This window comes from Lemur catta, chromosome 6 (genome assembly GCF_020740605.2).
Source record: "Lemur catta isolate mLemCat1 chromosome 6, mLemCat1.pri, whole genome shotgun sequence".
Taxonomy (NCBI): Eukaryota; Metazoa; Chordata; class Mammalia; order Primates; family Lemuridae; genus Lemur; species Lemur catta.
Window position 1 is genome coordinate 59,238,469 of NC_059133.1, and position 15,087 is coordinate 59,253,555.

The 15,087-nt window shown below is 38.7% G+C and overlaps 2 pseudogenes; both read right to left on the minus strand.

The window, feature by feature from the left end:
* Positions 1 to 1,189, minus strand: LOC123640460 (annotated as a pseudogene).
* Positions 1,190 to 11,863: 10,674 nt separating this feature from the next.
* Positions 11,864 to 12,040, minus strand: LOC123640810 (annotated as a pseudogene).
* Positions 12,041 to 15,087: the final 3,047 nt, after the last annotated feature.

Genomic DNA, 15,087 nt, shown 5'->3' on the forward strand with positions numbered 1-15,087 from the left:
TTAAAACAATTTAATTCTCCTCTACTAAAAGTAGCTTTTAATAAAGGGGTTGCCTCCAGACTGTCATTGCTATTTATTATTGGACAAAATTCCTCTCTTTGGTCTCCATTGTTCAGAAATAGGCACATTTCAATTCATTTTATAATGACAATTTGTAACAAGTTCCTGACGTTTTCTAATTCTTTCACATTTGTGGAAATTCTTCATTAAACAATGAAACTATTTCTTTTCTGATTAGCTAGAATTCATAACTGGGCCCACTTTCTGCCACATTTGCTATCATTTTCTCTGAAAGCAAGTTCTTCAGAGCAGTGTCCATGCCAGGTGTCTGGAGCTTTCCCCACAGTTGACATTTACAACCAGTGCAATCCATAATTTTTGAAACATTTCTATAATGCAGCCTAAAGTCTGCCTTTAGCTAGTTTGCTTCTTTTCCTATACCAAGCAAACAAATAAATAAATAAATTACATCAAAATGGAAAAGAAAATGATTCCTGAAATATTTCCAGAAGTAATTTTTTTGTTTTCTGAATCTTGAACTTTATTTCCAACGAATAGCTGAAAATCTGGGTGCTCAGAGAATTATTGCATTGTAGACTAAGGCCTTAATTCTATTAAGTAGAGAAAATACAAGTTCTTGAGCTTTCTTGGACCTTCCCCTTCAGTCAAAATTCCATCAAACTGCTGGTGAAAATTCTATAATGTGTGTCCCCATTTATTTTCCAAACGGGTATCTTGTAAATGCTCTTGTGCTCAATGAACATTCATGCTTGCATGTAGTCCAGATATGTCTGTAGAATGCTCTTTGTACATGCAGAGAACTTCTGGCCAACTGGGAAAAGTGTTCTGTTCACATTTCCCTTGACAGAGGGCAAAGGTCTTTTAATTATCTGTGACTTAAAAGTTTTCTTCTTGGATGGTGATATTCCATATCTTCCAAGCATCTGGTACCTTATAACTTATGGAATGTTCAGGATTAAGGAGCGATCTACATATTCAGCATCAGGGTGCCATATGTCATCAGCTTCCCAGAAGTCATCTGAGGAACCATCACGCTTGGCACACTGAAGAACAGCCTCCTGTGTTTCCCCACTCAGATTCATCCACAGCTTCAAGTTGTTCAGCTTGTTTATATTCCTCAGTGGGATTACTGACATCTTTAGAACACTTGATAGCTTGCAGATTTTACTTACGCACTAGATTTTTAACTTATTTGCTTTTATATTTTTATTACTTCTTATACTAACCATATTTGCTTTATCCTATAAAATACACACAATGCCAATATTAGCACTAACAGTAAAACTACAGAATGAAGTTTAAGAATTCTTTGCAGTTTGTTTTGTTCTTAGAATATATTCCACTAAGGAAAGACAAAGACTTGTATTCAAAAATCATTTGAAATAAATCTTTCTTTTTGGCTGTTACCAACCTCATATACACTTAAGTTTATTTATTTCATTTGTTTTTCAATTTTAGATATTGTTCTTTATTCTCTTTTTGGTTTAATTTGTTTTTTCAATGTATAAAGTGATTGCATGATTGTAAAATCAAAACTACATAAAAAGGTATACACAGAGGCATCTCCCTTGTATACCTATCCCCTGATCCCAGATCCCCTCCCACCTATAAATAACCATTTTTGTTAGTTTCTGGAGTATCCTTCTAATGCTTGATTTTGCACAAAAAGTAGCTTCACCTAATATATTGTGATAATCATTCTATAGCAATGCATACAAATATGTTTATAGCTTCCTAGTACTCCACTTACACCAGAGTTTAATTACTCAACTCCTCCACTGTTGATGGATATTTGGAGTGTTTCTAGTCTTTTGCCACAATGAATAACCCTGTGCAAGTATTATTTCGTATTTGTACAGATGTACTTTAAGAATAGACTCCCCCAAAATGTAATTGCTAGGCTAAAGGACAAATTAATCCATTTGTAATTTTGATAGATAGTAACAAATTTCCCTCCTTAGGGACTGTATCAGTCTACACTTCTACTGGTAGCATATCAGTGTGTCTCTTTCCCCAGAGCTTTGGCAACAAAGTTTGCTCTCAAACTTTTGGATTTTTGCCAACACAGTAAGAAATGCTGTTTCAATGTAATGTAATTTGCCTTTCTTTTCTGAGTGAGCTGAGCATGTTTTACTATTTTTAGGGCCATTTGCATGAATTTGTTTTAACTATCTATTCATGTCTTGGGCTCATTTTTCTACTGGATTGTGGCTTTTTATTTCTAGGAGCATACATTATATGAGATTACCTTTTTCCTGGGATGTAAATTGCAAACATTTTGTCTAGTGAATCAATTGTCTTAGTGCTTGCTTATGGTATTTGGGCCATAAAATTTTTTTTTAAATCATGTAATAGAATTTTTTTTAAGACAGGGTCTCACTCTGTCACCCCAGCTGGCATGCAGTGGTGTGATGATAGCTCACTGCAACCTCAAACTCCTGGGCTCAAGTGATGCTCCCACCTCGGCCTCCCGAGTAGCTGGAACTACAGGTACACGCCATCCCACCAGCTAATTTTTGTATTTTTTGTACAGACAGGATCTCGCTGTGTTGCTCAGGCTAGTCTCGAACTCCTGGGTTCAAGCAGTCCTCCTACCTTGGCCTCCCAAAGTAGGTGTGAGCCACCATGCTTGGCCTATATTAAATTTTTACATGTACTTAGATTGATGCCCAGACTTTCTCTCATGTTCCATTAGTGTGTCTGTCTACTTGCACCAATTCTATACTGGTTTGATTATGAAGGCTTTGTTGTAATTTAAATGTCTGGTAAGCCTGTAATCCTAGCACTCTGGGCTGCTGAGGTGGGAGGATCACTTGAGTTCAGGAGTTCAAGACCAGCCTGAGCAAGAGTGAGACCCTGTCTCTACTAAAAATGGAAAAAATTAGCCAGATGTGGTGGCACATTCCTGTAGTCCAGGAGTTTGATGTTGCTGTGAGCTAGGCTCACACCACAGCACTCTAGCCCAGGCAACAGAGCCAGACTCTATCTCTAAATAAATAAATAAATGTCTGGCAAGACTGGCCCCTCCTCATTGCTCTTTTTTTCAGGGCTTTCCTGGATGTTCTTATTTATTTTTTTCCATATGAACTTAAGAATCAAATTTTCTAACTAAAAAACCAAACTGAAAAAACAACTTGTTGGTATTTTTACTGGAATTATGTTATATTTACAAATTCATTGAGTATATCTTTCATTTGTTCATGTCTATTTTGTGTCTTTGGGGCACATTATGTTTTTCTGATAGCTTGTACATATTTCTTTTTAACTTTATACCTAGGTATCTTGTAATTATGGTTAGTATTACAAATTTAATCTTGATGTTCTCTTCCATATTATTTTTTAACTGGTTCTTTGTATCTATAAAACCTATGGTTTCTATATATTGCTTTTTTATCCTGCTATCATATGGAATCGTCTTTTTGGTTGTGATAGTTTTTCCATTGATTTGCTTCAATTTTCTGGATATTCCATTATATCATTTATAATTCTCTTACATCTAATTGCTTTTGCTTGTAAAAACGCATTGACAAAGACCTTCCACACCATGTTGAATGTTACAGTAATTGTGAGCATCCTTGTCCTATCTCAGACATTAGCAGAAATATCTCCAGTACTTTCCCACCAAAACAGTAAGATGCTGATAAACAAGGTGCTTTATGATGTCAAGAAAACATTCTTCTATTCCTCCTTTGATAATTGTTTTTTCCCTTTTTAAAATAGATTTAGGGGGTACAAGTTGAATTCCATTACATACATACTTTGTATAGTGGTGAAGTCTGGCCTTTTAATGTACACATCACCCAAATAGTGTACATTGTACCCCATAGGTAATCTTTCAGCCCTCCTTCCCTCCCACTCTCCCCGCTTTTGAGTCTGTAATGTCCATTATACCACTTTGTGCATCCTCGGGTATCCATGGTTTAGCTCCCGCTTGTAAGTGAGAATATGCAGCATTTATTTTTCTGTTCCTGAGTTACTTCACTTAGGATAATGTCCTCCATTTCCATCCAGGTTCCTGCAAAAGACATTATTTCATTCTTTCTTATTGCTGAGTAGTACTCCATGATACATATATATACCACATGAAAATTATTTTTGTCAGGTATGTATCTTGAATTTTTTCAAATGCTTTTCCAGCATCTATGAGGATAATCACAAGACTTTTCTTCTTAGATATAATAATTTTAACTACATTAATGAATTCCTAACATTGAACCATCTTTGCATTCCCAAAACAATTTCCACTTAGTCATGCATATTGTGCTGTTTTCTTCCATTTGCTAATATATATATATATATTTTTTTTTTGAGACAGAGTCTCACTTTGTTGCCCGGGCTAGAGTGAGTGCCGTGGCGTCAGCCTAGCTCACAGCAACCTCAAACTCCTGGGCTTAAGCGATCCTACTGCCTCAGCCTCCCGAGTAGCCGGGACTACAGGCATGTGCCACTATGCCCGGCTAATTTTTTTTCTATATATATTTTTAGTTGGCCAGATAATTTCTTTCTATTTTTAGTAGAAACGGGGTCTTGCTCAGGCTGGTCTCGAACTCCTGACCTCGAGCAATCCACCCGCCTCAGCCTCCCAGAGGGCTAGGATTACAGGCGTGAGCCACCACACCTGGCCCCATTTGCTAATATTTTATTTAGTATTTTTGCCTTTACGTTAATGAATGAGATTAGTCTGTAGTTTTCTCCTTTGTATAAGCTTTACCAGATTTTAGTTTCAATGTTATATTTATTTCATTAAAAATTTTTGAAGTTGTCCTTTTTCTGTGCTTTGCAATGGAATTGGGATTAGAGGTCTTTTAAAGAATCCCATTTTAAATCATCTTGGATACTTTTAAGAAGATTTTTTAAAAAATATCCTATCCAATATTTTAGTTGTTTTCATGAGGATGGTTAATCTAAATAAGCAATTCCTTCATTTTCCTGGGGAAAAAACTTCCACTTTTCTGTACTTGATTTGCTCCTTCTAATTCTTCAAAACTTTGTTTAGTTATCCTTTCCTCCAACGTCTTGTCCGAACTCCCCAGATTGAGCTAAATGCCTCTTTTTTGGGCTCCTACCGGACATCGTTCATTCTTACAAAGCTATATAATAGTGAAATAATCCATTAATAATATCATTATCCCCCATTAGCCAAAAGTTTCTTGAGGTTGGAGAGCCTGTAGTGCTTCCACTTTTTAACTTCCAGTGTCCACAAACACAGTGCCTGACATGCAGTAGGAGCCTCAATAAATATTTGATAAGCTGATCTTTGATCAGACTACACACACACACACACACCTGGTTCTCCTCCAGTTCCTACCTTTGTAAATGACTCCTCAATTCATCCAGGGGCTCACAGCAAAAATCTAGGAGTCCTTCTTGACCCCTATACCCCTCATCTTCAGCTTATAACCAATCACCAAGGCCTAACAATTCTGACATTAAAATATATCAAATTCACCCACTTCTCTCCCTTTCTGTGGCCACCACCCAAACCCAAGCACCCATTGTTTCTCGCTTATATCACTTAGACTGCTGTTTTCTCTATTTTAATCCTTGCCTTGGCCCCTCTGTAGTCCATTCTTCCTCAGAAAGTTAAAATGATCCTTTAGAAACACAGATATGGTCGTGTCGCTTGCATGAAATCTGTATCAGTAGTTTTCTATTTTTTGGGATACAGTTCAGAATCCCTAACATGGCCCTCAAGACCCTGCCTGATCTGGACCCTGCCTACATTTCCAGCCTCAACGTGTGCCCTTTACCTCCTTATAATTCTGGCCCCTTTTTCTTCTTCCACTTTCCTAAGCTCTTCCCTTTCAGGGTCTTTGAATACCTGGACCCTCCTCCATTTGCCGGAAGGCCCACTTCCTACACGTTTCATAATTTTGATCTGGTTACTTCTACCCATCTTCTAGGTCTGTGCTCAGAAAAACTTGTCTTGACCTCTCAGCAAGAATGAGGTCCTCTATTGAATAGTCATACCCTCTACACTTTTTATCTCAGTTCATTAGGCCTGCTATAACAAAAATACCATAGACTGGGTGGCTTATAAAAAATAGAAATTTACTTCTCACAGTCCTGGAGGTTGGGAAGTCCAAGATCAAGGTGTTGGTGCTTGGTGAGGGCCCTCTTCCTCATAGACAGTGCTGTATTACTGTGTCCTCACATGGTGGAAGGGGCAAGGGTATCTCTTTTATAAGAGCATAATCTCATTCATAAGGGCTCTGACTCTGTGACCTAATCACCTCCCCAAAGCACTACCTCCCAATACCATCAGCTTGGAGGTTAGGATTTCAACATATGAATTTTGGGAGGATACAAACATTCAGTTCATTGCACTTTTCCTTTATAGAACTCATCACTATTGTGATTATTTAGGTGTTTTGGGTGACTAATGTTTGTTTCTCACAGTAAATTATAATTTCCCTAGTGGCAAGAACTGTGTTTATCTTATTTTTAGCTGGCTCTTCAGCATCTATCATAACAAACATCACAGTCACAGGATTTAATAAGTATTTGTTGAATGAATGGATGACTCCATCAATCAATCAAAGAATCAATGAATGAAAAAAAACTAATTATTGAACTTTGGGCAGAAGCCTGAAGGAGCGAATGCTCTACTTCCCCTCCAGAGGGCGACATACTCCTATTAGAAATAGCATAGCCGCAGCAGAGCAGAAAATTTTGAGATCTACTGTAACTTGCTTCTCAAGCCCTGGAAAATTATTCACAGGATCCTTGTGTTTTTCTTGTTTGTTTTGTTTTGTTTTGTTTCTTTTTGGCTAGTAAGACTCTCCAGATCAGTCTGGACCACCCAGTGGTACCAAGCAAGTGGGTATTTCCTCTGTTAATTTCCCTCCCATGGATAATCTTAAAAACTCTCCTGCTAGAATTTGTCCACTTCATCTTGGTTTGCCAGGCAATTTAGCTGTAAATTCCTACATTCTTTGAAAAATTGTATCATGCATATTTCAATATTGTCATTAACATTATTGTTTGTATTTTTACTCTAATTTTTTTCAAAATCCCTCAGGCAATCTTTCTCTATGGAGACTCAAATGATTTAAAATTACTCTGATAGTGGAAAATATTGGTAGCCTGTAAGGCCAAAATATAATAAAATATTGATGAAAAGCTGATTTTTAATAATCAGTAATTTTTAAATTTCCCCAAACCTTAGGGAAAGTTGAATGGAAAAAGAAAAAGAGTAGTTTGACTATTGAGAGCATGCCTGCCTCTGAGCAGCTTCTGAAAGCCGTCCTTGTTTAACCCTGGTGGCAAGTCTTGGGAACTGTCCCTGCTGCACGTTAATACTGTTCTTTTCTTTGCTGAATTACTCTCTGCAGTACAAGCCTTAAGCATATGAAAAGTTGCATGAGGCTTACGCTATATTTCTTCTGAATTTTCTTTGTCTTTGCTCTAGTTCCAAATCTTCCTTTTCAGTTTTTCTATGTCCTGGTCCCTGAGTCTGAGAATGAGGTCTTTCTCAGACCAAGAGACCAGGACTAGAGGCATTCCACTATTCCTGTCTTTGGGGGATCAGTTCACTTTAGCTCAATTCTGTTCGCATTTATCAAATACCTATTGTGTGTTTGGACCTATGCTGTGGTGGAGGAGATGAGTACAGGAAATCTAAGTCTTTGTTCTCAAGGTGTTTACAACGCAACTGAGAGGACGAGACATTTGGTAACCTCCTTGAACAAATATAAAATAATACAAAGCTGACTTATCAACATTTATCTAGTTCACCAAACCACTTTTCACAAATATGGTCTAGGTTTTGTGAAATTAACCCTTCAGCCAGGTATTGTTACTCTCATCCTGTTGTATAGATCAGTAAACTGAGACTTAGGTAGTGTGACTTGCTTAAGCAGGTAAAGTAATTAGAGCTACTGTCAGAACTGGGACCTTGGTCCCTTTAGTGTTTGCATCATATTACATTGTTTCTGAATATGAGGAATGTGCTATAAGTAATAGAACTAAAAATTGAAAAAATTCAAAGTAAAGGAAAATACACGATTTCTATTATGAGGGAAAACTATTTTTCCTAACTAGTTTGACACTTGATCTTTTTTTTTTTTTTCACTCTACACTGTTAATGTTGACTGATTCCCTCTCTCCTTCACTCTTAAGGGATCTCAAATTCCCTTTTGGTTCTTTTCTTTTTCTTTGGTGATGGAAGACTTATCTGGAAGGAGTCCCTCCTTATTTAAGTCACCTTTCTCTAGGAACACTATGTCAAGGAAACCTTACCATCGACATTAGCCAAGCAGCCCCTGAAGGAGAAGGATATGTCCTCTGAGACAGGAGAGTATTTGACGTGTTTTGGCCAGAGGCCAGAAAACTGTTGTGAAAGGCTTCATGTTACCACTTAGAAGATTGCAAAGCAGAATTCCTCTCCTCCAGCACACTGTCACTCTAGAGGATCCACTCAAATTCAGGAGCGGGTTTGGAGCCAGTAGGCAAAGAAAGGAGTTTTTCACTCCAATAAAGAAGAGTTGCACAAACGCCTGTGGCCATTTGCTACTGGCAAGGCTCAAAGAGCAAGACACCCAGGTCTGTGACCCGGGACACCTCCGTGGCATCTAACTCTGGAGTCTGGATACTAATACACGTTGAACAGTGATAGCAGCCATCATTACAAGCAAAACATCATTACCAAATTACCAGTTCAAGTTTATGCCAAGGTCTGAAAATAGGAACACTAGTCTTACTGTCAATCAACATCATCTAATGAACTCTTCTTGAGTGCAGAACCAGAATTAGCAGGAGAAAGAAGAAAAAATAATGACGTAAAAGTTTTATGGGAGACATGGCACACTAAAAACGCAAAACTCGTAGAATCACTTGTAACCAAAACATGAAGAACAGAAATAACCAACCAAAATATATAGAGATGGAATCTGAATATTGAATGCAAGATTCATAGGCTGTGATCAAAATTTAACTGTATTTTTTGTCTTTTACCATTTAAAAAAATTTTTTATTGGAGGGGTGAGTAATCTTCTCCTGCTCCTGAATGGAAAACTGGGCTGATTCTCTAATTCTTTGGTTTGCTCTTTGATAATTGACAGTCCCTTAAGTATCAGTCACTTCAAATCTGATATACAGTCTCGACTCAGCAATTAGAATATTTCCACTACAAAATGATAATGAAATACTTCAGTCTTCATTCTAAGGTACTAGTCTAAGACTACTCTTCCTTGTCCTCCATGGAAGGCACGTGGCTGGCAGCTGCCTTCAGCTTTCTCCTCAACTGACCTCCCTCACTAGCTAACTGCTTTGTGTGTGCTTGTGTAAAAGTGGGAGGAGGCGGGATAGCTAAGGAGATAGGGCAATTCTTTTTTGGTGGTGTAGGTCTGTACTACCTGAGTCTGGCAGTGGTTAAAGCTGACTGTTTTTCTTGAAGGGAGCTTTTAAAGGTTCTTTGGAGATTCTCATCATCAGAGATCTCTCACTTGAGTCCCTTTGGCCTAGACCAACACAAGTGGTTGCCTGTGACAGACTCTGTGGATTGTAGGATTCCTGTATTCATCTCTAGCTTCTGGCCACTGGGTCCCTCCATACCTCTAGACATCACTTCTGAATAGAGAAAAGGCAACCCCTTGTTGGCTGTATTCTGTGTAGACCACATCTGGTCACGGAAACATTTATACATTTGTCATCCCTGCTGTATCTGAGTGTCTAGGCAGATCCCAATGCAGCCACCTCTACTTTGTAGCCCTCTTTAATTTATGGCAAGAGTTGGTGCTCTTGCCTATCTGTTTTACAACTATGGGGAACAATTTCCAAGCTCTCTGGTCCCACAGAAGCCCCTCTTTAGACTTGAGCAGAAGAAAGCAGCACCAGCCCTTCCTCTCTGTCTGGGTGGGTGGAGAGCAGGGACTCAGAGCACACACAAACTTCTCCCTAAGAAACTATTTCATAGACTCACTCTTCTCACAGTCTCTTGATCTCACCATAAAGCACAACTGTTCTTCCACATTTAATTTGTACATAAAAAGTCATTGAATTAATCATCTCTAATTGTAATGGACAATGTTCATATCTGTCTCCCAACCCTTGATAATAAGGGACTATATCTCTCCATTTCTGTCTTCCCTGAACAATTGAGCACAAAGCTTGGAACAAAGTAGGTGCTCAGTAAAAGTTTGATGAAGGGATGAATGAATGTGTTAATGGAAAAAAACCCAAAGTCTGTAAAATAAGAGGTTTATTCTGAGTCAAATATGAGTGACTGCAGCCCACAGAAGATATCTCAAAAGGTCCTAAGGGAATACACCCGAAGCAGCCAGGTTACAGTTTGTTTTTATACTTTTTAGGGAGGCAGGAATTGCAGGCAAAATCATAAATCAATACATGGAAGGTATACATTGATTTGGCCCGAAAAGGCAGGACATCTTGAACTAGTGGCTTACAGGTTAAAGGAGGGTTCAGAGATTCTTTGATTTGTAATTGGTTAAAGAAATAAAGCTTTGTCTAAAGGCTTGGAATCAGTAGAAAGGAATGTTTTAAGATAAGGAAGTCTTAATCATATAGCAAGCCACAATACACTGATTCAAAGTGATCTGCTAAGCCAGAGACTTAACCTTTGCTTTGTATGGCCTTAGGTCCTGTTTGCAAGTAGTCTAAACTCCAAAAGGGAAGGGGCATAATGAGGCATGTCTGATCTCCCTTTATGGCTAAGAACTCAGATTTGAGGTTTTTCTGGGGTTCCCTTGGTCAAGAGAGGGTCTGTTCAGTCAGCGGGGGACGTAGGATTTTATTTTTAGTTTACAACTCCCTCCTTGGCCAAGATTTGCCAGAGGCAGCATCAATGGCCAAATTTTATTTCGTGCCATTGTTGCTGGGGTGGTGTGGCTACCTGCCCTGGGTCCATTCTGTGCCCCAGTGGGACCCCTATGGCCAAGGAACTTAGAGCCAAAAGACTTACAGTCAATAAATGGTCTAGGCCAGATGGGAATGGAAGTGGGCAGGCACTCAATAACCCTTTAAACCTTTTAAGCAACATAAGAGCCAAAAACCAAAAGACAAAAGAAAGGTTACAAAATCAACTTATCTGTAAGTGTAATCTTGGTTTAGTTGCAGGTATGTAGCAATTTGCTATACAAAACATAAAACATTTTGCTAAAACCATTTAAACTAAGGAATTTAGAGGCTTCTTGTACTACAATGTGTTTTGTGTTTTCTTTAGTAATTTGTCATAAGGTAGCTGATAAATTTTTATTATATCTCTATTTGTATAGGCCCCATAAACAGAAACAACTATACCTAGGAGGCTTTGCCACCAGGTATCTCAGTATCTTCTCAGTAATTTTCTTTTAGTCCTATAGGAAGCAGAAAAATCTTATGGTTGGGATGGATTGAAAGGGGTCACATAATGGCCCAATAAGCAAAGTCCTCCAGTTTCCCAGCTGTTTACTCATCTGTGTGCCCGTCTCTGATTTGGAGGGCCTGAATTAATTCCATCCCTTGAAACCGGCCCTTATAATCTTACATGCTCACCCCTTCCTTGATAGTCCCTGGGCTTACAGGGAAGGTTTGTATAGTTTTAGCAGCAAGGCGTTGGCAATGGAAAACAGATCAGGCCCAGTGGAATTCTAAATGAGGGAGATTTGCGGGCTTTGTTGAATCATCTCTAGTCATCAGAATACCATGATTCTGGTTTTCCTGGGAGAAATAAAACAATGAGAGAGAAACAATATTAACTTGACAATTAAAAGAGAATTTGTGTGTCAAAACAGAAAAAGGAACCTACCTATTCCATTAGGGAGCCAACTAAAAACATCATGAAGAAAATTACAGCCCAGTTCTTCTTTAGAGACTTGTTGTAGCCGAGAAATAACCCAGGATTCAGTCTGAACTGCAGGTAATAATAACTCAAAAACAAAGGGTAGGGCTGGAATCTAGTAACAGGTGTGTTATGGGTTTTTTTATTTTTTGTTTTTTCTTTTTCTTTTTTTTTTTTAAGTAGCAATAATCGGACCTCAGATAAACCTCATTGGCTACAATACTGCCACTGCACAAAGCTAGTTTTTTTGAAATATAATTTTTCTCTCTCCAGTCCCCCCTTTCTTTTCTTTTCTTTTTTCTTTTCCTTTCCTTTCCTTTTCTTTTCTTTTCTTTTCTTTTCTTTTCTTTTCTTTTCTCTTCTCTTCTCTTCTCTTCTCCTCTCCTCTCCTCTCCTCTCCTCTCCTCTCCTCTCCTCTCCTCTCCTCTCCTCTCCTCTCTCTTCTCTTCTCTTCTCTTCTCTTCTCTTCTCTTCTCTTCTCTTCTCTTCTCTTCTTTCTTTTTTTTTTTTTTTGAGGCAGAGTATCACTGTCTTGCCTGGGCTAGAGTGCTGTGGCATCAGCCTAGCTCACGGCAACCTCAAACTCCTGGGTTCAAGCAATCCTCCTGCCTCAGCCTGGTTAGCCTCCTGGGTAGCTGGGACTACAGGCACGTGCCACCATGCCCGGCTAATTTTTTCTATTTTTAGTTGTTTGGCTAATTTCTTTCTATTTTTAGTAGAGACAGGGTCTCATTTTTGCTCAGGCTGGTCTCGAATTCCTGAGCTCAAGCAATCCTCCCGCCTTGGCCTCCCAGAGTGTTAGGATTACAGGCGTGAGCCACTGTGCCCGGCCTCCAGTCCTCCTTTTCTACCAAAGAGATTATACCAAATCATAGTTTGTGTGCAAAATAAGTTTTAGTCTTACTATACTTGGCCTGATCATTTGCATAAAAGTACAATGAAAATAGAGATTAACTTTTTTTAAGATGCCTTTCCTGGAACATTATCTGAAAATATGTTACTCTAGTCAAAGCCTTGGTAAATCAGTGTCCCCAATGTGTCCTGTTACAAAAGAAAACATATTCTTATTGAACTAATGTAAATAACTATATTTCCAGAAAATAAAAATGTTCACTAATAGTTTTTGAATTCTGGACGTCAGGTAGAGAAAGATAAATTTTACTACTGTACTCAATTGTTGTAGGCTATAAATAGCTCAAAAGAAAAAGAGTTTCCTGATTCTGGAAAATAAAACAAAGAATCAGCAACATTTTGAACAAAAAGTCATAAAAAATTATTTCAGTCTTCTATCAGTTCAGTTCTATGTAATTAATTCTTGTTCCACTTGATGTTGAGTTAGCAATTTTCGTGAACACATCAGCTTTTTAATTGGATTCCTAGAAGGTTTTTGTTTTTTGTTTTGTTTTGCTTTGTTTGTACAATGGTATAATCTCCAATACTTGTCAGAGTCCTTTCCATGAATTTCCTTAAAGAATAAGCAAATTTGGACTGTAGAAAATTATAAACCACTTTTTTTTAGTAGAATCAAAGTAAAATAATACTCAGTGGATGATGAAAGTCTTAGAATAGCCACAGTTAAAAACACAATTCACAAAGAAATTTGGTTATTTCTGTGGCATACAAAAATTTAACATAATAACCATAATTACCACTGATCACATATACTAAGACATATCAGAACCTTAGGACTCTCATACAACTTCAGAACACATTTATACAATATAACACAAAGAATGTTGAGCACCATTTCATATTTGATATTGTTTTCTGTATGATTCTAGCATTCCAAATAAGCCTACTATGTTTCTCTTGGACTTTCAAGAGCCCTAATATCAAAAAGTTAGTTTGAGGTAATTTGAAATTTTGATTTTGAAAATTTGTCAGATATCAAAGGCTTAAAACACTCATTCAAAATAGAATCACAGGTCGCTGTAAAATAATAGTCATTCATTTAGGCAAAGTCATAATTCAAAGATTTTAAAAAGGAAGACCTTTACTCTTTGATAGGAGACTCAGTTTCCCAAACATTCGTAAGACACTGTAAGGCAAACTGAATCTGTCTCTCCCCATCTCAATCACAGGAATGCCCCTGTGTTATATGCTAATATCCCCTTCTCAATCAGACGACTGCTTACTGGCATTGGTCAGTGCACAGAGCTGCCAATGACCAAAAATATCTTTTAATCCGAAATCTGGAAGAGGTGGCTTGCAAGCTGAATGTTGCCTGCTTTAAAAAATGATTCTTTAAAAATAAAAATTGCCAACATTTGCAATTTGGAAGAATTCACTTTAAAAAAAAATTCTGTATTTCAGCTTCTTTTGAAAAATTGGACAATCTCTCCATGGCTCTGTGACAGGAAGTGGGGGGCACATTTCGACAAGGCAAAATTCATTTGAATTTGGAATTCAGAGGAGGCTCACTCCTCAGACCAGATCACGAGCTTTCAGTTCACCATCCTCTCACTGATGTACATGAACTGAGTCCTGATTTAATCTCTAATTGGTTAAATCTGGTTGCTTAGAACAAGCTTTGGGGAACAGGTGCTGGGGCACTCGTGGTGAAACAGGCTTGCCGGGTAGATCGCAGCACTTAGTCTACCTGTGTGTTCCTTGCACGCACCACCATGGGCTGCTGACCTGGAAAGGTTCACGCTTTGCACAGAAAGTACGTCACTCAGAGGTGTCATCATCTCTCTGTGTGGAAAGGGTTATTACCAGCACATACATCTCTTTTACGCCTCAACGTTTGGGATACTATGCTTCTTGGATGGTTGAGTTTGTCTTTGCTATAGTTCACTTTTAAGGAGGGTGGACAACATCCAGGAGGGTTCTAGGGAGCATAGATTTGTTCCAACATTATGCATAACGCTGAAAGTTCTTTTGTTTGCCAAAGACACTTCTTAGTAACAGTTTAGTTTCCTAAGAAACTGAACCACTCTGGACTGAGTGGACAAAGGCAGTGTTTGGTTTGGCGAGTTTGGAAATAATCTGGGAAGGAGGTGCCCAGGCCCGATCTCAGATGCAGATAGTGGGAGGTAGACGTGGAGAGGCGGACACACTGCAGACCTGGTCCCGGCTGGCGCGGCGACACAACATCGGCCCACAGCCGGGGTTCACAAGCTTTTTTTGCACCGCCCGGCTAAACCCCTAGACCCCGCGCTGTGGCCTAATTGCGCCTGCGCGTAAAACCTCAGGGCAAGGGGAGAAACTAACCCGTTAATTAGGCCTCCGTAGGAACAAGGCAGCTTCCCAAGTCTGCGCAGGCGCGTCCCGTTTACGGACCGTGG